Source organism: Mustela erminea, chromosome 17, assembly GCF_009829155.1.
Source record: "Mustela erminea isolate mMusErm1 chromosome 17, mMusErm1.Pri, whole genome shotgun sequence".
Lineage (NCBI taxonomy): Eukaryota > Metazoa > Chordata > Mammalia > Carnivora > Mustelidae > Mustela > Mustela erminea.
In genome coordinates, this window is record NC_045630.1 from 5,203,755 (window position 1) to 5,231,495 (window position 27,741).

Genomic DNA, 27,741 nt, shown 5'->3' on the forward strand with positions numbered 1-27,741 from the left:
GTTCTAGCTTCCAGAACCATGAGGTAAGAAATTTCTGTTGTTTAAGCCACCTGGTGTATGGTGCCTTGCTATGGCACCCCTAAGAAACTTAACGCAACAGCTGAACCTTAATTTCCTCATTTGAGAAATGAAGATTATGCTATCACCCACGTTTGCTCTTAAATTTAAAATGAGAATAGAAGTTATTTTGAAAATAACCAAGAATTATAAAAATGACAATGGTATTGTTATGCGCTAGAAAATTTAATAAATACCACTGTCAAGATTTTTCTTCTATTATAATAAAAAATTTAAGTGAAACTCTTGAACGTTTCTGGGTTTTTTTTTCCTTTTTTTTTTTTCATTTCTGTGTTTTTTAACTGACTTTTAATCCACAGGCCTCAAGATCACCTTTGCTGTACATGGTAAGAACAGAGTCTTAATAATGTTACAATTATCTGGACATGGCGGACTCCTGCTTTTTTCCTCATGCTTTCATCCTTAAATAACTTAAGAAGTGTAATTTTTCTTCTTTGCAATCATTTTTGAAAATACACTTTATTGAGTTTTATTTGACATACAAAAGCTGTATATATTTAATGTATACAACTTGGTAAGTTCAGCGGTAAGTATACTCCTCTGAGAGTACAAACAAGGCCATAAACGTGGCCATGACCTCCAAGTTTCCTCCCCTCCTTTTTCTTCATTAAAACCTGCATGTGTAGCAAGAGCACTTCACCCAAGATCTACCCTCTGTGCAAATTTTTAAGTATTACAGGGAAGTACTGTTAACTACAGTTTTCTGAAAATTTAAAACTTGACCCTCCCACCGAAACCAAAAGCAAACAAACCAACCAACCCCAGAACACCGATGCATAAGCGCCGAAAGCAATCCCAGGTGGTTGTGACTCAGAGCACTGGAAACAGGAGCACTTGGTGCTGCCGAAAGCAAACGATGAAAAGAATATGGTGGGTTAACAAGATGATCGCCCGAACAAAAGCAACACCTAATTCTGTACACAGCACTTCTCTCGGCTCTACTTCCTGTACTTCCACACTTCTGCTAAAACTGTGCCTCGCAGATGCCCAGCGGAGTCGGGAGTCAAGACCCACTCGCCGCCCCAGCCCCGCCTCACCTCCTCCCCTTCTACTCGGACGATGAGCAGCTCTAAGACACATGAAGGCAGGTAAGCGACTTCGGAATCTTCTCAAAACATCACTGTATCGGTAAGTTTCATACCATCTTCGCAAGCTCCGGTTAGAAAGAATTTAACAAAACCAACAATAAAATCTGCCAGTGTATCTCACCTTTCATCCAGTCCTAACATATGACTGCCCCAAGTAGAGAGATTCCAGGCTATCTAATTACATTTCTTATTCCGAATGGTACAGGTTAAAATGCACACAAATTACATTTCTTTGCTGTAAGTTCTCCACACTACCAGAAATAAAACAGTTACCTCACACGATCTGCTAATAAAGTGTATTTTTAGTATCTCATCGCCTACATTCTAAGCACTCCCACCCTCCTTGGGCCAGGCAGGGGATGGTGGTAAATGGGAGATTTGTGGGGAAAGGCGAGTCTTAGGGGCTAAGTCAGGTTTTAAGGCAAAGATACACCTGGTTTGGGCAAACTCAGGTACGCTGGGTACTTTAATAAAGAAGACGGCATTTTCTTTGTACTTTCATCATTACTGTTTCATTTCAGATAATAAGCTTTTACTTATCCTCCAGCCAGTCAAACACTTGAAATGTATTAATTTTCGAATGATACTCCTTGCTGTAACACTGATTTCTTTCATTAACATTTAACTAATTTTGAAAGGTCTGTCTGAAAAATACTTGAGAAAAATAATAACTGTTCGTTGTTGGTCGGTTATAATAAGTAAAAACACGGAGACAAATGTTCTATCACAGGAAATACGCCTTTCAACTTGCTCTAGTTAGTGTAGTTTAAGCACATGTTTAGAATATACAAATATTTTATAAACACCTTTCTTTTGTAGAGAGGCGTAAGACCTACATATTTAAATGACATTATAAAAAGAGCTAATATGATTCTTATGGTTAAAATCATTAGAGAGGAGACATGGTTTCTCTGCATTACCTCAATATGTCCCTAAAAGGCTCAGAGTTTTGGATGGCTGAATTACGAGAGGAAATTATTCTATAATCAATAATAGTTAACATGGGATGGGTTGGATTTATGATTGAGTTTTAATTCCAAAAATCAACAGGCTTCACAGCTTAGTAATGTGCTTTTAAGTCTGAGAGCACTGGGTTTTAAACTCCACTTTCTAAACATCCTAAGCTACAGCACTCTCTTTGAAAGCCTCAGTTTCCTTTTCTGCAAAACAGGTCCAAAATATGCCCAAGGGTTCACCTCAGGCTTAAAGTGTATCTAAAAGCTTAAATGGTACCTAGTAGCTTATTAATGTTAATACCATTGTTAATATAGATAAAGTATTCTATGTGGCATATATATAGATCCATTTTGTCCTCTCTGTTCCTAAATTAACATTTTAAGTTATACATTAGACCCATAGGAAATGTCGTTATGATTTGTTTACTCTCTTAGGCATGTTAATTCTTACTTAAGGTACTTAAAAAATAAGAATTTTGAAAAGGCACTAGAGTAGGAATCAAAATATGTAGGCTCTGATCTAAAGTTTGACCTCAGCTCTAGACCAGCTAGCTCAACTTTCTTAAGCAAGTTACTTGAGCTCGCTAATCTTCACTTAGGTCATCCGTAAAATGAAAAAATGTAGGTTTAATATTCTGATTACTAGCTTAATTCTGTAAAACTATTATTTACAAAATACTACTAAACTGCCACATAGGGGTTACTGCTACTGTTATATTATCCAAATAAAGAGAAAACTTAGTATATTTATGTACACTATTTGCACCAAATTCACAACTTTTTCCAATACCAAACAAAAATGTCCCCAAAACAAAAACAAAACAAAACAAAAGAAACCACCCTGCACATCCTAATCTAGTACTAGGGCCAATCCTAAACTGTTTTCTGTCGCCGGCTAGGTCACAGGCATTCTAAGGATCACTCCATCGCATCAATAAATATCAAACAAATTTCAGAGCTAATATCATATATAAATATGGTAAGTCATTTTTATAGTCATTCCACAAAATTAAAGGCACTCATCATAAACACCTGGATTTATCAGAGGCTACTTAATTAACAGCTTTTATGAGCAGAAAATATTTACCAGGTATAGAAAGACTGCATTCTTTCTTTGAATTGATTCATTGAAAACTGAGAGTAGTTTGGTAATTAAAAAGGCAGGAAAGCTCTTCTTACTTTTCCAGTCTATGAATACAAAAAGAGAAAAAGGCAATACTGAGTCAACTGCATAAAATAACCTGACACTTTAAGGGTGAACAATTATACACAGTGGGGAGCACTGGGCCACCGGTGAGGGTGTAGTTCGCTGCCTGAGCACAGGGGACTGGAGGCGCGCCCCGCCCTTGTGCTGCTTCCTCATCTGCTGGATGGGGATACTAGCACCAGCCCTGACTTCAGAACGTGGAGGTGAATTAGAAGATCCTTGGAACATGTATTATAAGGTGCTACTCTCTCATAAAGCTGAATAAAATAGCCTACTTTTTTCTTTAAAGAGTATATTTCACTAATTAAAAAAAATCCCCAAATCCAATGTTACCTCCTTCCAAATTTACAAGAACCTACTTCAACTGGCTTTATATAAACACACATCCACACACCATATATACATACACATATGTATACATATATACACACACACATATGTTCCCAGGTGACAGATCAATATACACGACCATCACTGCAAAATATTCTGAAAAAAAAAAAAAAGGTACAGGATTACAATTTTGTCTCTAGAAAATAAATATTTGGCACACACAAGTATGGAAATTCACCATCACTCGCTGATCACCACACTCTGCCAGAAAACCTTAGAATTCAGACGGGTAGAAAGTTCAAGTGGGAGCGCCTGGGTGGCTCAGTGGTTTAAGGCTCTGACTTCAGCTCAGGTCATGATCCCAGGGTCTTGGGATCAAGCCTCCCATCGGGCTCTCTGCTCAGCAGGGAGCCTGCTTCCCCCACTCACTCTCTCTGTCTGCCTCTCTGCCTACTTCTGACCTGTCAAATAAATAAATAAATAAAATCTTAAAAAAGAAAGAAAGAAAGAAAGAAAGAAAGAAAGAAAGAAAGAAAGAAAGAAAGTTCAAGCAGCCTTAACCAAGGAAGAGGAGTCAATACTTGCGCTCTCATTTGCCACACACCTGTACCATGTAGCTATGTCTGAATTAGCATAACTAATTAGTACAACTAGGATAAGTCAGTATAACTGAGTAGTGTAACTTATTAGTAAAAAGCACCTAAATTTTATGTATCTGTGCTCTGTAACTCTGTGCTCACGTAACTAGTCCATATAATATTTTCTGTACATTCAGTGATGGACCTAACCATTTATGAAACTCTGAAACAAGGCTTAAGTTCAATGGTGCAAACAAAATCCAATACATAAATAGTTCCAACTGCCTTCTTTAAAAAAAAAAAAAAAAGTTATTTTTTTGAGAGAAGGGGTTCACAGTAGTTCCTAACACTTGAAAGTAGAGATCAACAATGAAATTCTGCCATAATTCTGCAACTGTGGTCAAAAACTAAGACATTTGATTACAATGTATAACTGGAAAGAAATTAAATTCCTTCTTTCTTGAAAAAGAGTCTGATCTACATGCACTTTAAATTCTTTAAGAGAATTTTAAAACCATAAAGATATTTAATTACGAATATATATTAGAATATTTAAAAGGATATTCCCAAAACAAAAACAAAACACAATGAGACAAATATAAACTTTAGCATATCAACCAAAGCCCTCCAGAAACATGAACTATAATGAGTAAGGAAAACCCACCCCACTCTTCCTCTTTAGACCAATATGATGGTTACAAATGACAAGCTCCTTCTGACTGTCCATTGACACGTCTACAGACCTTTCATTCTTTTGTGAAATTTCCCCAACTTAAATTGGATGCAAATAAGCCAGGTGTGCTCCTTACAACAGTAATCCCGCTAGCCCCTACTGAGTTTCCATAGAAACATGCACAGCTGGCAACAGCAAAGGGTTGTACTGGCCTCAGACCGGTTTAAAGTTTCAATACTCACTGAGTGAAATAACAATTACCATATCTTACAAAAGAAGAAATAGAAAAAAAAAAATCCTATCTTTGGGATCATCGAGCAAAATAATGCCAGTATTTTCATCTAGGCCAAAAGTAGCTTTCAGCCCAGCAGCCATAATCAATGCATCTGTCAAAAGTTGAGAGATGTCAATCATCAAAAGGTAACTATTCTTTTACTAAAGAAGTAGAATTTGAGGGTGTATTCCCTGTGGGTCATGTAATGTAATAGCCAACCACCAGAGAGAAAAACCAATACAGTCTGACCTAAACAGCAGTAAGTACCATGTATCTTCTCCTTAAACAAATTCAGTACGACTGCTCCTTGCTTTCATTAAACATAAATGTTTCACAACATCGATTCCCGAAGTGCAGTACCGGAAGAGCACCATCAGTATCATCTGGAAGTTACTAGAAACGTAAATTCTCAGGTCCCACGTCAGAACTACTGAATCCGAAACTCTGGGGGGTGGAGGCCCAGCAATCGGTTTTTCCACAAAATGTAAAGGAGAACTCATGGGCCCCTCAACTGAGTCTGTTGGCTAGTAACTCATTGCCTAAAAAATACGATGCAGAGGTCAACAGTAGTCCTACACATGCCAAGCACAAGAAGACAAGAGTTATACTGTCTGCTCGTGATACCTCAAGAAGAGGGTCCTCGCACATAAGATACTCAACCCACTACCAGTTACAGTCCATTACTGATCACAAACTGTTTCTAATCACTGAGGTCTTCAGACACAGGGCAGTAAACCTTATCATTTATTCCTTTATAATAAACAAATAATAATTTTTCCAAGACACCTAACATGTAGGTAGGCGTAAGTCTGAAGTTTCTACTTGTAGGAGCTTCCAAAAAAAGGGGCATACAAGAATGCATTCCTCCTTCGTATCTAACTCATTAGACACTTAATACGCTACAAAGTACCCATTCATTTTTCCTTTAACTTCAGTTAAAGAAACCCCACTTATAATCTCTTCTCTATTTCCTTTAAGACAATGAGCAGCACTTTCTTCTTTCTTTGAAAGAAACACCATGCTAGTGACATTAAAGTGACCAGAGACCAAGAGAGAAAACCACTGAGCAAATCAAATATGAAATATGCTGTTAGAACTAATGAAATAAGGCCAAATAACAGCTTTCTGTAGCTCATAATTAAAAATACACACAAAATAAATTTAACTAGAAGACTGATTCACACGCCCCTCGTTGTAATTGTTAAATGTTGGTGTTGCTCAGGGTCTGTCCTCAGCCCATTCTCACTATACCAATGACTGTCAAAGTATTGTCTTGCTGCTACTAGAGGTCCAGAACTGATCCCCAAATGCTAATTATTGATTTAAAAATTTTTTCATTATTGAAGTGTAGTTGACATACAGTGTTGTGTTTCAGGCACAGCACAGTGACTGACAATGCCATACACTACACAGTGCTCACCGCCACTGGCGACGTTACTATGCTGTTACTGACTGTGATCCTTTCTCTGTACTTTTCATCCCCATGATTCGTTTATTTCATCACTGAAGTCTGTACCTCTTAATCCCCTTCACCTATTTTGCTCATCCCCACATCTCCCTCCACTCTGGCACCAATTTGCTCTGTGTATTTTGAATTTGTTTCTGTTTTCCATTTGTACCTTTGTTTTGTTTTGAAGAGTTCACATATAAGTGAAATCATAAGGTGTTTGTCTTTCTCTGACTTACTTCACTTAGCATAATACCATCCATGTTGTCACAAAGGGTGAGATTTCTTTTAAAGGCTGAATAATCTGGTGTGTGTGTGTGTGTGTAATCACATCTTCTCCATTCATTATGGATAAAGCTGGGACACTTGGGTTACATATTCATCTTGGTCATTGTATATAATGCTGCAACAAACAAAGAGGTGCATATATCTTTCCTAATTAGTGTTTTCAGTTTCTCCGGGTAAATACCTAGTTGTGGAATTATTGTCTCATGCAGTATTTCTGTTTTTAATTTTTTGAGGAACCTCTATACTACTTTTTACAGCAGCTGCTAATTCCATTCATTCTGAGGTTTCACTCTGGACTACAGTAACAGTACATGCTGATGGCGACCCCAACTCTCCCCATTTGGAAATGGGCAATGCTGTTTAGCAAATGACCTCAGCTCAAGGGAAAGAGGTGAATGATCAATCCCAGCTACTGACTTGTTCAGGAATAGACTGTAATCCAGAACATAACTCAATTCTAGCCAATGAAATCAAGGACAGAGCTCCTGAACCTTTCTGGGACAGTTAGTCTCACTTTTCATAGAAAGTAAGTGGCTACTCCCCATTCTCTAGATTTCAACCAGGAGGCTACTTCTCTGGCTGCTGCTAGCAGGTGTTTTGCAACCATCATGGAAAGAACCCCAGGGCAAAGCAACACAGAGAGCACAGGCTGTTGACCCTGCAGCTCTGGGTCTCTCAATCCTGTGAGCCAAGCCAGTTTCCTTGTGTTGAAGCCAGACTGAGTTTTCATTATCTGAAGTTAAAAGCAACCTACCAATAACATATATTTAAATTATTTAGAGTTACTAATTTGGTGCTCATTGATTATAATTAGATCAGTTACTGGAGTCTGCTAAGAAATGTAGTTACCACTTATGTTAGAGGCAACTCTGCAAACCTCCTAATGTGCATGCACATACGTAATGTACAAACTGGAATTTCCAAAATCTGGTCTTATTAATTGTGCCTGGTCAATATTAAGTTATAGGTTTTCAGTCTCAACTATTCTTTCCTATTTCGTATATCAATTTAGTTATATATTTGCACCAACATTTCTAGCTTATCAGATTTCAAAAGAACAGCCTCCATGAGAGAAGTCAGTAATGTTCAAATAGTCCCCATATTTCACAGTAAAGTGCTCTGCGTATAAGGAAGACTATGTTAGATGAGTTCTGGGTATGATTCCACTTTTATCTGTACCTATAGGCACATATATGTACAGATTTACAACAAATGGTTAATTTTTAGCATATGCATCTGTTTTTTGGTTTCAAGAGATACATAGTTTTTGTGAAATTGTTCTATTACTAAACGTTTCTTAAATTATTTTTAATGCATTTGACAATATCAGTTTCATTTTTTTATTTTTAAAAATTTTATTTATTTATTTGACACAGAGAGAGAGATCACAAGTAGGCAGAGCAGCAGGCAAAGAAAGATGGGGAAGCTGGCTCCCTGCTGAGCAGAGAGCCCGATGCGGGGCTCCATCCCACAACCCTGAGATCATGACCTGAGCCGAAAGCAGAGGCTTAACCCACTTAGTTACCCAGGCACCCCAATACTGGTTTTAAATATAAAGATTTGTTATAATAAAAGAAAGTTCTGTAATTAAGAGGAAACTAGCAAATACAAAGGAAGATTTTCCAGATAAAAAGCTCAGGTTGCCCAAAAATAATACAAAACTGGATTTTATTTTATTTTTTTATTTTTTGCCACCTCTACATTTTGCCCTAGATTAGGGTCCCATTTTACCTAAATGCAAAAAAGCTAACTGGAAGAACTTTCAAAATGCTGTCCTTGCTCGAACTTCATATAATAGCTTGTCAACTCATGACTCAACTGTAGAAGTAAACGAAATTTTTTAGTTGTACTGTTTGTTTTGAGACAAAATAAAGTAATTGTTTTTTAATATGATGGCAGCCACTACAGACCCTTTCTGTGCTACCTATAGTAGAAACAGCACCTCCAGAACATACCTGTTAAAGTTTTGACTTACTTCATAGTCGAACCATTCATCAGAAAACTACAACAAAAAATTAACAATGACCCTCAAGGGGTTCAAAGTGGTAGACAGAAAGGCCTTCCGGTCAACATGGTAGAGAGACAGACCGTCCACAACACATTCACATCACACTGGTTATGAGAACATCAAGCAACCGGTTCCACGGAACACCGTTAAAAAAAAAAGAACATTTTATTAAAATTTTGGCCCCTGAAGTAATGTTCATATGCCACAAAAATGAGGGCAGGACTTTATAAAGCTCTAGATGAAAATCCTAAAGCTATTAACCTAATGGCAGATGATTCGATAACCTTGTATATACTCAGTGCTCCCTCCAGAGAGTAAAGCCAAAATACGTTAGAACTGCTAATAACTTTCAAAGTAGAAAGTCAAGATAGCAATTCCAAACAATGAGGAATGGTTAACAATTATCAGAAAAAGGATCAATAAATGGGGGGCATTTTAGCGAAATTCGATCAAGAACCTATCCTGACTTAGGATTTAGTACATATTATCATTCCTCCCTCTCCTACACAGATTGTTACAAAAGAGACTAAAAAGATAGAAAAACTATAATCTACCCGTAAGAAGGCTCGCTAGCTCATTCTCCCCAATCCAGAGGCACCGAGAAGAGGTTATTAAGGTAACGTAAGTGCATTTCCTAACGTGAACTGGAAAGAAAACAAGTAATGACAGTGTGCCAGGCAAGCCGGGCGTGAGGAGCTCCCGGGCAGCGGCCCTTCTCCGGGGCAGCCGGACTTCAGCCGCCACCACAAAGGAAGAAACCAGAGCACCCGCAGTCACGTCACTCCAATCATCTCCCCTGACCTCACGCTATTTGGGACACAAGATGAGGCTATTAAAATTCTCTCTTCTGGGGTGCCTGGCTGGCTCAGTGGGTAGAGCGTGTGACTACTGATCTCGGGGTGTGTGCTCGAGCCCCATGTTGGGTTCCAGAGATTACTTAAAAATAAAATCTTAAAAAAAAAATTCTCTATCCGAAACTTGAATATGCTACTAAACAGATTTTCACTTTAGAAAACTTCGTCAACAATATGCTAACATGGTATAAAAGAGAATGCTATGCTTAATTTTAAAGAGAGAAGTACCTAGCACCTCCTCCCACTCTGAGAAAATAAAACTTTAAAAACATGTACTGTATTGTAGACCAGCCCGTACTTAGAAACCATCAACTATCCAGACATCTTTTCTTTTTTTAAACTATCCAGACAGCTTACCATACTGGCTGGGCCCTTTTTTACAAACACACTACTTGTTTGTACTAAAATAATCTCAATACCAAGAAAAATTAGATAGGCAGATGAAGAGTACAGGCCACTAAAGAAAACAGAAGTGGCAGTTAATCATAACATAGCACACTGTGTACTCATACCCCCACTAAACATTTTTCAGCGTTTCTCTACCATTTAACGAAAAATAGTTTAAGCACCACTGTCCTGTATCATTAGATTTAGAATCAAATCTAACATAAAAGGCAACATTTATCTCTCCTGGCTCTTGCAAATAGCAAAGGATAAAAACCATAGGGTTTTAGAGTAGCGAAAAATGTTAGCAACAATCAATCTAATCCCTTCACTGGACAAACAAGGAAACTACGAGCAAGACAGCATGATTTACTTCAGAACACTTCATGAGTGACAGCACAGCTTCAATTCAGATCCGTTTTCGGATTCTGGGTCCATATGAGTGTTCTTCACACTGGCTACCCCACCCCCTTCAGAAATGCTTAAATTTTCCAAATATGACAAAGGCACTTTCTAAAAAAGCAGTCAATATCTATCTTTTTAAGTATGCCGATTATTGGTTAATTATTCTCCAAAGACTACCTCCACAGTAAAGTTCATATATTCATTCATTTGTTCATTCAGGCACTCAAACAATTTTAAGAGATTATTATGTGTAACGCCCTGTACTCTCTCCATGGGACCAGACATTAGACAGGATTCTGACCTTGGAAAGCTTCAGTCTGGCAGGCTGAAGAGCTAGAACAGACAGCACAGGACTCAAGAGTAATAGCTAAAAAAAGTATTTACTTTTTGAAAAAGAGTACAAATATATGTATATTTCAAAATAAAAGAGAAACATAGTTTTCCTGTGATTTTAAGGGTTTCTTATTTATGTAGTATAACTGAATAACTAGATATTTATGAAACTGATTTATTCTAAAGAAAAGAGACTAGATGCTTAAATTCTATAGCATAATTTAACATTTTGGATACTCCCTTTAAAGTTTCTTCCATGTGTAATAAACAATGATCATTTGTTATTCTCTCTTATCACCCTCTGTAAAAAACTAGATTTATAATTCAACTAAGTTTAGCAAATATTTCAATGTTTTTATATTACAGTGGGGTCACTACAAACTGCCCAAATGAAAAATGACCACATACCAGCAAACAAATCAAACATCTCCAATCAAACGTTACTGAGTTCACCGGCTGAAAACAGAACAGAGTAAAAATTACAGCAGCAACACTTGGGCCAGTAAAAGATATGAACTGAAGTTATGACACTCCAGTGTGATTCTCACACCATTATAAAATCAAAATCAATTTCTACACAACGCACGGTCCTTTTTAACCACATTAATATGCTCCTGTAGCGCTTGGAAACACCGGCTCATACGGGCCTCACAGCCTTTGCGATTTGTTCGGTCAGCCTGGGAGGCTTCCTGCTCAGGAGGCTTCGCCTCTCTTCCAGGCTCTGATGGTCATCTCCTCAAAGAGGCCTTCCCTCACCATTCAGACCAAAACACATGCCCCTCTCCCCAAAGTTACTATCATGTCACCCTATTTTGGTCTTTTTACGTACTTCTGATAATTTTAAAACTCATTTACTTGCCCCACTAGAAGGCAAGCTTCCTGAGCACAGGCACCTTATTAATCTTGTTCGCTACAGCAACCTCAGTGCAGGCGAGAACCTGACAGGTGTGCAAAAATACCTGCTCGATAAATAAATGAATGGTGCCCAGAAAGTCCAATAAATGGTGGATCAAGGATATCAACTTAAGTCCACAAAACTCCTTAAAAGAAACTATTTCAGGAGTGCCTGGGTGACTCAGTGGGTTAAGCCTCTGCCTTTGGCTCAGGTCATGGTCTCTGGGTCCTGGGCTCAAGCCCTGCATCAGGCTCTCTGCTCAGTGGGGATCCTGCTTCCCCCTCTCTCTCTGCCTACCTCTCTGCCTACTTGTGATCTCTGTCAAATAAATAAGTAAAATCTTTAAAAAAAAAAACAAAAAAACAACTTTCAAAAATATATAAAAATATGTGTCGAGAGAACTCATCTATTGACTTTGGCCCTCCTAACAAAATCCTACTGAAAGTATACTACTGATAACATAGCTGAATTTCAACAGTTAGAAAAAATTCTGTCTAGCAAATACTTTTTTAAGAGTCAGGACCATAAGAGAGAGAGAAGTTTCTGGTTGTGATGTTCTTGGCCAGTTAAAGAGTATCAAATTCTATTTCATTTATTATTTTAAAATTTGCCTTAGATTAGCATGGGTTCTCAGAAACAATAAATCTAGAACTGTCTTTTAAATAATGGATGTAAAATCTGAGAACATTTTGAGTAGAAATTCAAATCTTCAAATAAAAATCAAGAGTGACATTTAAGATCTTGGTAAACAGGGGGTAAAGTTTGTTGATACCTAATTTATTTATTTATTTTTTTTTAAAGATTTTATTTATTCATTTGACACAGAGAGATCACAAGTAGGCAGAGAGGCAGGCAGAGAGAGAGAGAGGAGGAAGCAGGCTCCCCACGGAGCAGAGAACCCGATGCGGGACTCGATCCCAGGACCCTGAGATCATGACCTGAGCCGAAGGCAGCGGCTTAACCCACTGAGCCACCCAGGCGCCCTGTTGATACCTAATTTAAAATTTGCTCGGCAACCAATAAATAGAAATCTTTCATGAAATTCAGCCATTCTAAATCACATCCAAGAGATTGAATGTGTCTCCTAACTTTGTAAAATAAGACTAACCATGTTGGGAGTCCTGCTGAAATTCCAGCTTCCCTTGAAAAATTCTAAATTAAGAAGTCAGTGTCCCCCTTTGCCACGGAGGAATGAGAGAGCACACTCTCTCAGGAAAGTTGATGGATCAACTATCTGTCAATCCAGCATTTACTCAGTACCAACATCTTAAGACAGGTGTATGGAGGTTACTTAGATTTACCCAAGTGACCAGTATCTGCTTCATTCCCTCTGGAATCTTGGTCTTTCCATCCGAGTTCAATTTCCTTCTTTAAGTATATCATTTTAAAGTTCTTTCAGTGAAGGTATGACAGCACCAAATTCAGTTTTTATTTGTTTAAAATGTCAATTCATCTTTATTTTCAAATAAAAGTTTAGCTGGGTAATAATTTTAAGACTAATAGTTATTTTCTCTCAGCATTTTATAATTTCATTGTCTTCAGGGTTCCATTACTGCTACTGAGTACTGTGAAATGTGGCTCTGTGTGGGCAATGATCTATTCTTCCCGTCCCCTATTAAAGATTATTTCTTTGGATTTTCTGAAGTTTCACTATAATATTTCTAGGGACAGAATTTTTATCTATCCTACTTAGGGTTTCATTGTGCTTCCTAAAGCTGAGAATTCATGCCTTTCATCAATTCTAGAGAATTCTCAACCATTATATAGTATTTGAATTGACAATAGCTGAGAACTACTTCTATTCTCTCTGAACTCCAAAATTAGATTCATTTTAAATCTTCTCATCCCATCCTCCAAATCTCCTACCTTCTCATTCCTGCCTTTCATCCATAACTACTAGTACTACATCTGGTTAATCTCCTGAGCTCTATTATTAATTCACTCTTTAAAAAGTTCGTAGTCCACTATTATCCACTGAGTTTCTAAATTTTTTTCCTTTCTAGAAATTGTTCCTTTGCCAAATCTACCTTGTCATTTTTTACTTTGCTTCTTGCCCGGGTTTTCAACGCCCCTCTTTTATTATTAAAACATTTGTATGTTAATTTGAATGATAATCTGACTAATTCCAATAATCTAAGGTCCATGGAGATGGGGAGAGTCTACTTCTATTGTTGGTTGTTTTGCTGCAACTCTGATGTTGGCTTCTTCCTTCCTAGGTTCTATAATCTGGGGATACAGGCTCTGGAGGAGTCTGAGAAGCCTGGGTTGAAAGTACGTTCCTTCAAAAAGACCATATATTTGCCTCTACCCCACTATCACTTTTATTTCTTATTCCTGGTTTCCCAGATCACACAGGTGGCATGAATTCAAACTCAGAATTTGTTTCTTAAAAAGAGCTCTGGTATGAATTCTCAGGAGGACATCTCCCTAGATCTAAAGTTAAAAAAGACTTCACTGCTATACTTTGCCAGTGGGTGGGTTTTTTCCTCGCCTACCCTTTTGCTACAGAATATAGGTATTCAAGAGTTACAACTTCATGAAGGGATCTCAGCTCCATTTCACCATCCTAAAAAGTCTAGTCTTCAGACATTACAACAGAAGGATCTAGAATGTAGCTCGGGCCAAGGGCCCTCCATTAGCTAGATGATCACACCCTCTCCTATTCACTGGCCCTGGCGAAATCCCCTATATCCTTAATCTTGCAAGAAAACATTAAAGAGCTATATCATGGGCATTTGTAGGAATTTTGCAGAATACTTCAGAATAATCTGGTGTAGTAACAGAAGTCTGAGAGTTTTAACTGCTTAAAACAAGCAATTTCAATCTTCACAAGCAAACTTTGAGTTTTGTCTGCTCCTCTGTGTTCCCACAGCCCAGAGCACACCCCGTGATCGCTCTTCCTTTACCCCACCTTGTCATGTGGTGGACCCTCTCCTCCCTGCCTGGATTTCAACAGACATTCTGAGTGTTCGGCAACCCAAGGGAACATAGGAACAATGACAATACCTCAGCAATTCCTACAAGAAAACAGGAATTAGGGGAGTGTTTCTTCAGCTTCACTCTAACTCAGGAGATAAAGATCAGGGGCAGTTGTTCTCTGCAGTTGTTTTGAGAATGAAGGACTACAGAGGTTTTGACAAATGCTGGAATGGAAACTTACTGGTTGATTCTGGGCCATGTATGACAGTAATCTAGAAAACAAATGATGGTGGCCTAAGCTCAGATGGTAGCAAAAGGGACCGAGTCTCTGTGTGTTTTAGAGGTAAAGCTGGCAGGTGTCTGATCTGATACGAGGGATGAGAAAGGTATTGACTCTGTAAGGCTACAGAGAATGAACTAGAATAAAGAGATGAAAGTAACAAAAAGGGAATCTATTTCAAGTTAGTAGTTAAGGGAGAACTATTTAAAAATCAGAACATTTACTTAAAAATGGAATAAATCCGAGTGTATCACTTCCAGTTGAACTTCTCTCTGTACTACATTCGGTGGGTACGAGGAGGCCAGGCTGAAGCTGTGCATCGAGGAGTCTCCTCTCTGGCCATAACCTGCTCCGGCCCTTCCTTTCACTATCCTTTTACCTTCCCCTAATCTCCTATTAAAGGCAATGACTCGGGTTCATGATTTTCCGTGGCTGCCCTATATCCTTTACTGTGTTCCACCGACTCCTGCAGTGAGAAGCCCCCGTAAATACACCGGATTCAACCCATCTCCCGAGAGCGCGCTCCAGGGCCGGGTCTTTGGCGAAGCCAGACCCTCAGCAGTCTCAAGTCAGAGCTTCCGGAAAACCTGCCAGGAGTCGGGTCTGAAGACGAAAGCTAGCAGCTGGGAAACGAACACCTGGCAAGGGTACCAGAGAAGGAATTAAGTTCTTACAAGGAAGGCTGGCCTTGAACTCTGACAGCCCCTCTAATTCTAAGGTTTTGTGATTCTATAAAACTTCTAGTAAAATAGTCTTAAGACATACCTGAAGCACTGTTTGGTTTTTAATCCGGTAAATATTTATTATCCACTCTTCACGTACCAGGTACCGTGCTAGGTAGGCTTAAATGTGATCCCATTTAATCCTAATAAAACCCTATGAAGCCTTACTCTCTTCTTTCTTCTACAGATGAGGGAATCGACGCAGACTGCCCTAACACAAATGCTCTCCAAAGTGCCAGAGTCGAGGCACAGACTTGATCTTCCGATTTCAAGCTTCCTGCTCTTACACTAACATCATAGCAAACAACTGATTTACAGTATCATTTCATTTCCACATCTAAGTAAATAAGAAAAAATACACTGAAAGTTTCATAGACAGGAATGAACCCAGTACAGACAGCAAGTAGCCACAAGTTCTTCTTTTACACTTGTGAGAGAATCTGTTTCAGCAAAGCAAAACAATTCATCGACTCAGCAGGTTCAATTCAACAAATATTTATTGTGAAAGGCATTAACAGAATTCTCAAAGAAAAAGTCTAAGAAAAATATTAAAGCAGAGAGTCTATCATCGTTAACTATTAAAGCTCATGGCAGCATGGAGGGAAATTTTATAGCTTAACACTAAAGATTAAACATCAAGTTATTCTCCATTTTTTGTTAAAAAAAAAAAATCCCTTTAAGAGGAAAACATAACCTAATAGTGACATAAAGTCTTTTCCACAAAGCAGTGTTCTAGGGCAAAGTTTTTCCTCCAAATCAGAATACAGAGGTGGGAACTACATATATTAAAATGCATCGATCTTAGTTGCACCAAGAACATCCATTACGCAGGACCGCAGGACCAGCAGTCAGTGCAGTCTACCAGGGAGCAAAACGTGCGGAAGTCGAAGCACTGGGCTTCCAGCTCTCACTATACTGCTACCTGCCTTTGTGATTTACGCAACTGACCAACCTGTGAAATACATTTTGGTATTTTCAGGTTAGAAATATGCAAATGGTTGCCAATTAACTTAAAAAAAAAAATAATTAATTTGGGCACCTGGGTGGCTCAGTTGGTTAAGTGACTGCCTTCAGCTCAGGTCATGATCCCAGGGTCCTGGGATCGAGCCCCACATCGGGCTCCCTGCTCCTCCCTCTCCCTCTGCCGCTCTGCTCTGCCTGCTGTGCTCTCGCTCTGTCAAATAAGTAAGTATAAATCTTTTTATAAAAATGTTAAAAATCAATATTTATTATAATTGGATATTACCTTTAAGACATATACTATTTAGAGCAAATAGAAAGTTGAATCATTAAGGAAATAAAAGGGAAAAGAAATTGTTTCAATGCCATAAAAAGAAAATAAGATAGACGGTAAATTGCTTTGGCCAAAGTCCCTAAGAACGGCAAAAATAAGTATTAAAGAATCTAGTCTAAATTTACTATGACTCAGCCTTCTCTATTTCTACAAATCTACACAGGCAAAATATATGAAGCCAGTTAAACTTAAAGTCAGTATTTACTATTTGTTTACTAGCATGGATGCGCAGGAATGCCTCATGGAAAACACAAACCCCCCGTAACTTCTCATTTTTACAACCGCAGGAGCCAGCAAATGCTTGTCTTCTTTCACACGTTGAGACCTGGGAATCTGAACAGCACTCCTATACCCAACTTCTCAAACACAACAGAAAAACGCAGGACCTGAAAATGTCCCTACACACGAAGAACAGACAGTCTAAACCCATGTCACCAAATGAGAAAGCAATGACTCTGGACTCTCCGGGGCAGGCGGGGGCAGGCGGTGAGACAGAGGGCGTCTTCAGTGGGCTCCAAGCCCATGCAGAGCCCAGCGCAGGGCTCAATCTCATGAGCTCATGACCTGAGCCAAAACCAAGTCAGGCACACAACCCACTGAGCCACCAGGGCGTCCTCCTCCAGTGACTTTCGTATTTTCACAATGTAGCTGCCGTTTCCTCGCACAAATACCCACAACCCTGATCTGTAGGACCTACTCACTATCTATCCACCCAACCATCCCATGCAAGTGCCACTGCTTCTGGCCTCTGCTCGGACATCAGCAATGTTTTCTACGAATAAATGTATCAGAGGTCGTAAGTATCTTAGGCTTTGTGGGCTCCTGCTCTCCGCTCACATACTTTTCCCTCTTTTGGTTGCCCTCCTCCCCCCACCACGAATAATCCTTTTAAAATGTAAAAACCATTCTTTTACCTCAAGGGCCTTACAAAAGCAGGCCACAGTCTGGGCTCCGCCAACTATCCCTGACTTAGTGGATGCCCCATAAGTATTTTTTAATAAAATTTAAGTTGAGTACAACTTAGTCCCTTCTCTCAAAAAAGCTCACAACTCACTGGAAAAGGGAACATGTTAAACTGGTGATTCGGTGCCAGTAACATCTGCTACGAACGAGGGACGCACAAGATAACAACAAACTACCGCTCCGTCCGGGTTCCCGGGTGCCAGGCACGCTAGGCCCTGAGTCCGACACAGGAACTCATTTACTCTCAGAAGAACAAGCCTGTAAGGTACGTTCTAGTATTGCTCTCATTTTGCACGAGAAAACCGAATGATACAGATGCTGAGTAAGTTGCCCAAGGAGACGAATCAGCAAAGAGCAGGGCTGTTTTGAGGCCGGACAGTCTGCCTCGGGAGCAAGCCTCGCCTTCAGCGTCTGCAAGGATGCCGCACCGGCAGAGAAGAGATGCGCCCGCCGGAGGCGCGGTCGGAGCTGCCGCTTCCTTGAGAGGCAGAAACAAGGGAAGCAAAGAAGACTGAGGCAGACGAGAACAGAAAAAGCAGAACATTTCCAACTACACTCCAGCTGAAAATAAAGGAATAAATACAATGTCAAACACAGGAAGGGAAAAAGCTGTGACAGGCACAAGCAGCCCAGGAAATGGCCAATCTACGAGCCAGTCGGAGGGGAAGGTGAGCAGGTGTCGGGGGTGAGGGTGGAAAGGTGGGCAAGGACAGGATCATTTCCTCAAGCTGAACTTTGAGCTCAACTTAAAGTTTAAATTTTGTCGTTAAAGCTGTGTGGGTTTTAGGCCTAGCGTGATATGATAATAATTTTAAAAGCCCATTTTTTTTGACAGTTTACTTGGTAGCTCTATGAATGCAGGTTACAGGGACTAAATCTGAAAACTGAACCAACACATGTCCCGAGGCAAGAGTGGAAGCCAGAAGTACGGCAGCAGCTAAGAGAACGGACAGCAAACAGGTACGAGCACAGTAAGCCGGAAGGGCTGGCAGCGCTGACAGTTAAGTGAAGGAGATGAGCGCAGTAACGACCAGGTTCGAGCTGCAGCCCCGGGCAGGGCGGTGGTGGAGCTACCGAGGACAGCGAGCCCGCGACGGGAAGACTTGGGAGTGGAGGGAAAGGAGGAGTTTGAATACGGTTAAGTCGATGTGCCCATGGCAGAGTTTTAGCAAACAGTTGAATCTGCAGGTCTGGAATAAAGCGCACCCCTATGTTTACTATAGCATTATTAATACAGCCACCTTGTGGAAGCAACAAAACCCAAGTGTCCATCCACAGATGAATGGATAAAGATGTGATATATACATATATATGTGTACACACACACAAAATGGAGTATCACTCAGCCATAAAAAGAACAAAATCTTGCCATTTACAACAACGTGGATAGATCTAGAGGGTGTACTGCTAAGTCAAACAGGGCAGTCACAGAAAGACACACACTACGTGATCTCACTCACATGTGGAGTAAGAAACACAACAAATGAGAAAAGATAAAAAAGACAATACACAACTGATGAATTACTGAACTCCACATCTGAAACTAATGACGTACTATATATTGGCTGACTGAATTAAAAAAAAAGACAAAAACACAGACTCTTAAAAAGAGCGCAAACTGGTGGTGGCGGGGGTGAAAGAGGGGAAGGGGATTAAGAACAGTCCGCTTACCATGGTGAGCTGAATAATGCACAGAATTGCTGAATTACTGTATTGTACACCTGAAACTAAGGTAACACCATATGTTAACTGTACTGTAATTTAAAAAAAAAAAAAAAGTATGTAGAACACTTAGCCAGGCATCTGGCATTATGGAAATTTCAGTAACATTAGCTACTTAGTGTTAAAAAGCAAACCAGAGGGGCGCCTGGGTGGCTCAGTGGGTTAAGGCCTCTTCAGCTCAGGTCATGATCCCAGGGTCCTGGGATCGAGCCCCACATGGGGCTCTCTGCTCAGCAGGAAGCCTGCCTCCCCTCTCTCTCTGCCTGCTTCTCTGCCTACTTGTAATCTGTCAAATAAATAAATATTTTTTAAAAAAGCAAACCAAAAAACCTGAAAACAAGGAAGACGACAGAGCAGGATATATAAGTTTGAGAGTTAAATTGCAGATAGTATTTGCAACCAGGAACATACCCAGGGAAAGAGAGTGGCAAGAAGAGAGAAAGGTCTGATTGTGAGTTCTGGACACTAACAATTAGAGATCAGGAAGATTAAGGAAGATCCAAGCAATGGAAACAATCTGAAGCTACAAACTGGCGTTCTTGAGCCTGGTTTGTAAGAGTCCTGTCTAAAGACACGTACTGATAAATGGGGTTCTGAACCCGTCGGACTGGAGACTAAATCTTGAACTTCGGCATATGAGCTAGGATAACAAAACCTGTCTTACGAGGCCTTTTCCAGGGATTCCCTGTCATTTATGGCCAATCTGTTTCTATCTGAGTTTCTGCCCTTGACTCACTGAGTCTGTCTATCAACTCTGGATGTAACTATTAACTACACTCATTTTATAGGTGAGAAAAAATGGGCGGGGGGTGGACTCAGAAAAGCAAGATAATTTGCTTGATGGCACATAGGAAATGAATGGAAAAGCTGGGATTAGATCCCTGATACGTTTTTTTTGTTTTTGTTTTTGTTTTTTTAGGATTTAATTTGTTTATTTGACAGAGAGAGATCACAAGTAGGGAGAGAGGCAGACAGAGAGGAGGAAGCAGGCTCGCTGCTGAGCGGAGAGCCCGATGCGGGGCTTGATCCCAGGACCCTGAGATCGTGACCTGAGTTGAAGGCGGAGGCTTAACCACTGAGCCACCCACGCGCCCCATATCCCTGATACGTTTAATCTAAATCTATTGTTATTTTCTTCCATTGGGAATAAAGTGATCTACTGAAAAAAAAGAGAAAAGGTAACACTGAGAGCAGGGTGGTCAGTTTAAGAATGTGTTTGTATGCACCATGGCAAATTAGATTAAACTGAGCTAAATCTGTGTTCATATTTGTTTTATGGAGGAAGTGGTGGAGATAAGATTATAAATGTAGGTTTCTATTACCAGGTAGCCATTACTACACTCTTAACCTCAGCACTACTTACATTTTGGCAAGTCTCTGCTAGGGGAGCTATCGTGGGCACTGCAGGATATTTCACTGCACGCCCCGCCTCGAACCACTAGATGCCAGTGGCGCCCTTCTGCCCCAACTCGGGGCAATGCAATAAAAAATGTCTCGATAGTCAAATGTCTCCTCAGAGACAAATGTGCCCACGTTTGAGAACACTGATCTAGACCCATCCAAACGGATTTAACATCCTGTTTTCTGTGCTTCCCTTTCCAGCTTTGAACTCTCCTCTTAAACTAATCCTGATTCCTGGAATGCTCTTCCACATTCAGCAGGCCAATCTTTTGTTATTCAAACAACCCTTTAAAACCCCTTTTAATAAATCTCAAGCACCATAATTATATCCCAGGATTCTAAAAACATGAATATTTACATTCTACTGGAAGGCATTCTCCACTGGATCTGATCTTCAGTTTGCCAGTAAATTTGTTTAAGGACATGCTGATTAATTGTGGGGATGTTTTTTATTTTTCATTTGTCCAGTATCTAGTTCTCCAAATCCTTAAGAAGTTCTAGTGTTCCTCAAATTAACAGCTACCATTTACTGAGCCCTTACTGTGGTTCAGTAACTGTTCTAAATTCTTTGCATACATTATCCTCAAAACAGCCCAGATGATAAATGAGGCAGCCAAGACACACAGAGGCAGGCTCCGAACCCAAGACTCAAATGCAGATAGTCCGGCTCTAGAACCCCATTTCTCAAATCCTACTCAATCAACCCTGTGTCCCAAATGTTGATAAAACAAAACCAAACTCTGCATTTCGTTATTCCGCTCATTCAAGATTTAAAACCTGTGATCTTACACAATTTCAAGGTTTTATTTGTGTTGTATTTCTTGATTTTTTGTTTTCCCATAACAGCGTAAAAAAAATAGTTAGTGGGACACAGTTCACACAGACGAGTAGTATCCTGTTTGACAAAGGCAACAAAGAACAACGTTTGTGAGACCAGCACAAGGCTTAGAGCACAGTTGTCCCTCAATAAACAACCGCTTGAATGAAAGCCTACATATCCTACATTTTATAAAAACCCAGATGGAAGTGTTGCAATTATTTTGTCTTTCTGGTCTTTCATTGTCGCTCTTCTGGACCTTCCTTCTTTGCCAAAGCGATGTGTCCAAATCTATATATAACATACGGAGATCATTTTGGTGTAAGAGTAGAAAAATATTTTCTTTTGTTTCCAATAACCTTTCTTTTACTAGTCTTTTGGCCGCAGTACATCAATCTGCTATTTGCAATAATAATAAACAGTAACTTTTCAATTCTCTTTCCCTAGCAATAGCTTGAAAACCATAATCCTACAAGTGTTAACTAGAATATTTCCCCCCAAACGCATTACTTTTAACTTGCACACCATAGCTCTTTTGCCACTATTCTTCATTCAGACAATCGCAGTCTTGCGCATTCTGCTACTGAGAGAGCATTCCCAAATACTTTATGTACATTTTAAGTAAGACTAGCCTATAAATGGACCTCTGGAGAACTGTATAACTTACATTTCTTCATCTAAACCAGACCCAAATGAAAACTAAACACTCCACCCTCCTCCTATGGGGATGCAATCTTAAAGCATTTAAGGCACTTAGCTTGGTGGGACAGGGGCAGAGGGACACTAGTTATATGAATGCCTTTGATAATGTGATTTGTATTAGTGTTACCTGGCACTTTAAAAGCCCTTAATAGACATGAGTCCCAAGAGTTCCTACTTTATTACTACAACACTTAGCATAGCAGCAAGCACATATGGACACTTAATAAATGCCTCTGGTATGAGGACTGCATGATATCTAAGAAGCTGGTAATTTAGCACAATTAATTTCAGGGAAGGGGTTAGAAGAAAGATCACCCTTTCTATGCTTAGCTGGGGCTGAAAAATAAAGAACATGGAAGAACATGCAAAGGAAACCATCTTGATGAAAAGGGAAGGAAAGTCAAAGGTTCACAAAAGCCTAAATTAAAATAATTTCAAAGAAAAGCAAAATCGGTTTATAACCCACTTTGATTCTCACCTTCAAAAAAATGGGGGGGTCATGTAAAAACGTAATGTCAACTATCAACTATCTTTGTAAAGGTAACTATCATAGCACTATTCATACTGTAGAGGCCAAGGGCAGGCTGTCCAAGATGGCGCACCTTGGCACGAACATTATTTTGAGTTAAAAGTAATCCAAACCCAGAGATTCAGGAAAAGCTCTTTACCTGCCCCCTCAAAACTGTCGTTTTACCAGCATGAAAGGTATTAACGAAGATTCCTCTCTGCAATCTGAACGGGTAGGACAATATCTTTGCTTTCCAAACCTCTCCTCAGCTTCCTATTAATGCATTTTCTCCCTGTTGTGCCCTTAGGCCCCTACTCCTCTCCCAAGCTCAAATAAGCCTCATTGTCTTTGTGACTTCATGTCTATGTGGATTCTCCATACATATGCTATTAAGTTTTATTTTCTCCTGTTACTCTGTCTCCTGTCAACTCTTGATTCTTCGTCTAGCTACAAGGACCTGGACAGGCAGGAGAAATTCTTCCTCCCCAACAATACCCTTTAGTGACATTGGCTGATACTGGCACAAAATAAAAGGCTCCAGAAATTGTTTTGTTGAGAGCCTAACAACATGTTCACTAATGAGAAGTGTTCGGAGTTATTTTTCCAAATTCTCTGAATGAACAGACCAGCTATAAAACCTCAAAGACAAAACAAACAAAAGTCAAGCTCAAATATAAAACATCTTTGCTACCCATCATGTCCACTTTTATTTTCACAAGACCAACAGAGGAAGTTTTTTTACATCACAAATTTGTACTATATTTTAAAATACAAATAACTGTCTTAAGTCAGAATTCTTAGCTTATGTTTCCAATCGTAATTCCGACTAATCACCACCTTTTTCTCACTCTACACAGTGAAGGGGTTCAGAAAGAGCCTCCCCAAAATGTGTCACTTTGACATGTGCATTATCTTAGGCTGAAGATGAAAGGCCCTGAAAGTTCAGGTTTGTTTATTTTTACCTCCCCTGTAACTGCCTCTAAGATTGAGGGGCCTGGTCCAGGAAGAGAGCTATCACTGGGGACAACCACAAAGAACACGGGCGAGGCATGCCGGGTGTCTGCGGGGCTGGCTTGTTCAGCTTCTCCTCGGTGTACCATTCTACCTGATGACAAACATTTGTTTGTCATTCGCTCTCCTCATCTTCCTGAGGAGATGTTTCTTCCTCTGCTTTGAGGCCCCAGACCCCCTCACCCCTTCTCCTTGGGTCAGGATGCATATAAAGCCCCACTGCCTATCTGGAGCCTCTCTCCTGCTAATCTAACATGAATTTAATTAATGTTCAGTCAAAAGAACCTAGAAGGATAGGGGAAAAATTTTTCCTCACCTCCCAAGAAACCTGCTTCCTAAGCCTTCTACTTGATCCCATTCATCACTGCCCAACTCCAACAAATATTGGTTTGTTCCCTTTGGACCGTCTATGCTGTAGCTCCTTCCACCAAGAACTGCGTATCCGCCCCCACTCTGAATCACATCTCTTCTCAGCTTTTACATATTCCTCAAGCTCTTCTAAGTAATTTACCAAGTATTTCAATAGTTATCTGAGCTGCAAGGGTAGGTCACAGGTTATGCCCTTAACTCTGGTATACACATTCTGTCACGGCTGGGAAGACATCTACGGGAAACAGAAATGGTTCCGCATAAGCCTACATTTGAAAACTTGTAACAGCTCTTGGTCCATATCTTTGAGCAGTCGGTGGTTGTATTCTATCTGTAAAACAGGGGATTGAATTTCTTCCTCAAGATTAAACCTTTTTCCCCCCAATTATGTTTGCTAATTCTCGTCCATTAATGACATTTGTTACATACTGCCAACCCCAACCAAATATCTGGGCAGTATTCTACATATAATGTGAAACCATTAGATACTATCAGGCTTACGCAGTAACGGTTAAGAACCATCATGATCAGGGGAAAGAGAAGAACTTGGGGACACAAACCTTATTCCAATAGCATTTGAATACCTTTAACATGCATAGTTATGTACTAATTAAAGAGCATTTATTTAACTTATCAGCCAAGTGAAAAAACAGCTTTCCAGTGAACATTTTACTTACAAAGTGCACTGTTTAAAGAATCACACTCAAACACCCAAATACATAATCATATGAAACAGAGGTCTTGAAAACGAAATCTTAGGTTAAAATTATTTTAAATTCTATTATCACTGAAAGATAAATGAAGGGGAAATAGCCGATTAAAGTCTGCAAAGTATCTGGTATAACATAGGTCTTCAAATGTTTGTTGAATTAAAGCTAAATCCCTAAATCAGCATATCTTCTCTTAGGAAGCATGTCAGGGCAGGAAAAAATGGGAGTTCCCAGACACCCTGAATAGATTCAAGTCCGGCTCAGAAATCAGCTGATTTTACTAGATCATTAGTTTCTAACTTGTGTTGAAAGATAAACATAATATTATCCTTAACTTTGAGGCCTAAAAAGATTATGCTGTGCCCTAAGATTTCTTGAAAGTAAAATCTATGGACCAGTAATGGATCCCTTAAATCTACAGAAAAGACAAACTTAAGCCATTTAACCACTATTTATTTATTAATCACCTACCAGGTGCCAGGTGTTAGAGACACCGGGAGTTCAGCAATGGATACAAGACATGGTTCCATCCTCTGGGAGTTCTCGGTCTCATCGCAGACATCAATGATAAATTATGATAAATGCTATAAATGGAAAACATTACATCAAGAAGCAGTTCTCCTATGGAAACTCTCTTTCTGTTAGATCTGGAGAATGAAATGGAATTGACTGGGCAAAAGGGGATGTGGAAGGTCAGAGCTCGGCCCCTGTGAGGACGTGAACAAAGGCCTGGGTGCCTCAAGTGCCAGGAGGGAGGGGAGGAGGGAGGAGGGAGGAGGAGGAGGAGGAGGAGGGCTGGAGAAGCGGGCATGGGATGCGTTCGGGCATGGGATGCGTTCGTCTTCAGCCTAAGAGCAGCGGAAATCACTCTAAGCGGGAGAATGACGTGACTGGATTTGTATTTTCAAATATCATCCCGGCTTCAGTGTAGAGAATCAGTTAAAGGAAGACTGGGGGCACTGGGGGCACTGGGGGGACCGGCGCTATTCTGCAAGACAGGGGTGCGCTGCTGCTCTTCAGACTGGGGCCGCAGAGAAGCTGGACAGAGAATTGGGCAGATCTGGGAATTCCTAAAGAATAGAAAATACACAAACTTTGCTATAATAAGGATTTGGGGAGTGAGGGGGGCTACTGGGAATGACTCCAGAGACTCCAGAGACTCTGACTTGGTGTTAAGAAAACGTTACTGGTGGGAGCGTGGCTTCTCCTCAGCAAGCTGCTCCCAGACAAGAGCGCCTGCCACCCCCGGCCTGGCCTCCGCGGTCTGCACGTCGGTGCACTGATTCTACAGGTATCCGAGGACCGCCTGAGCTCGGCTCACTATTCAGGCGCTGGGGACAGCACAGAGAACATGCCAATACCTGTGCCCGCATGCAACATACATTCCAGTAGGAGAAACCATGACTTTCAAAAAATACGCATAAATATAAATGGTAAGGAGAAAAATTAATTAAAAAGGAAATAAAGCTATTAAATAATGACAACAGATTTCTTGTGTGGTTTAATCAGTCCTTTTTCTTTATCACAGACATAGCAAGGGAAGTCATGAAACAGTAAAATGAAACTTCTAATAATCTGCAGGGGGAAAAAAGGACAACCACTGCAAGAATAACAAAATAAAATAAAAATCAAACCATTCCTCTATACTCCTTCCAAAAACACTAATTCCTTTTGGGCAAATTGATAAAGCTCCTCACCACTACCTTCCTTCCTTCCTTGCTGCAAAATGCACAAGGACTTCCAAAAAGGAAAAAGAAAGAACGAATGAGCAAATGAACGAGCGAACACTGCTGGTCTCATCACAGTGCTTCCACCATCTATAATGATCTCATTCATCTGATAAAAGTTAACTTAATCCTGGAATTCAGCAGCAGCAAAGCTGAGGGCTAAAACAGCATGTTCCAAACAAGTATCTCAAAAAGATAAGAAAAAAGGCTGAAAACAAGAAAAGACTGCAAAGGAAAGTGGAAGGAGTGCCAATAGTCTTAGACGGAGATGCTGACATTAATGAAAAGTGACAAGAATTCTTACAAAAACTGATTTGTTAAAAAAAAAAAAGTAACTTTACCAAAATTCATGGTTTATATACACAACTGAACTTATTAACAAATAAGAACCAAACTACTTTAACTCCTCAATCTTTCTGATGGAACAGTTGAGTCTATAGAGAGGTAATCCTAATTACCAAACATATTAACTACGTTAGAACTCAGGGCAGTGAGTAAATATTGAAGTTTTCTAAAGCAGAGCACACACCAAATACATACAGCAAACTCTTCGAAAAGCAAAGCCAATCAAACAACATGAATAGGTAACTTATTTAAAATTACATCGGCCTCTTCAAATATTGCCACATCTCCTCTACACATTTACCAGAAAAGGTATTATTTTAGGCAGTACTTGGAGCTAGAAGGCTAAGAAAAAAAAATTAGGGAAAGAAATTATCAAAAATAATCAAACTGGGGTGCCTAGGTGGCTCAGGTCATGATCCTAAGGCTCTAGGATCCAGCCCCATGTCGAGCCCC

At 39.9% G+C, this 27,741-nt stretch overlaps 1 protein-coding gene and 1 long non-coding RNA gene across 12 annotated transcripts in view; one reads left to right on the plus strand and one right to left on the minus strand.

The window, feature by feature from the left end:
* Positions 1 to 27,741, minus strand: part of POU2F1 (POU class 2 homeobox 1) — a 187,189-nt gene that overhangs the window by 101,491 nt on the left and 57,957 nt on the right. Inside the window, exon 1 of one of the 11 annotated variants that reach the window (XM_032317599.1) lies at positions 25,688 to 25,791. The exons of 9 other annotated variants lie outside the window; for them this stretch is intronic. The gene's annotated coding sequence lies outside the window, so the exon portion shown is untranslated. Of the gene's footprint in view, positions 1 to 3,209; positions 4,005 to 25,687; positions 25,792 to 27,741 lie in introns of those variants that run through there. One more of the 11 variants, XM_032317596.1, reaches the window with a different exon arrangement.
* Positions 827 to 15,761, plus strand: LOC116575986. The gene is made up of 2 exons (XR_004279997.1): positions 827 to 1,166; positions 15,400 to 15,761. It is a non-coding gene; the product is annotated as an uncharacterized LOC116575986 (long non-coding RNA).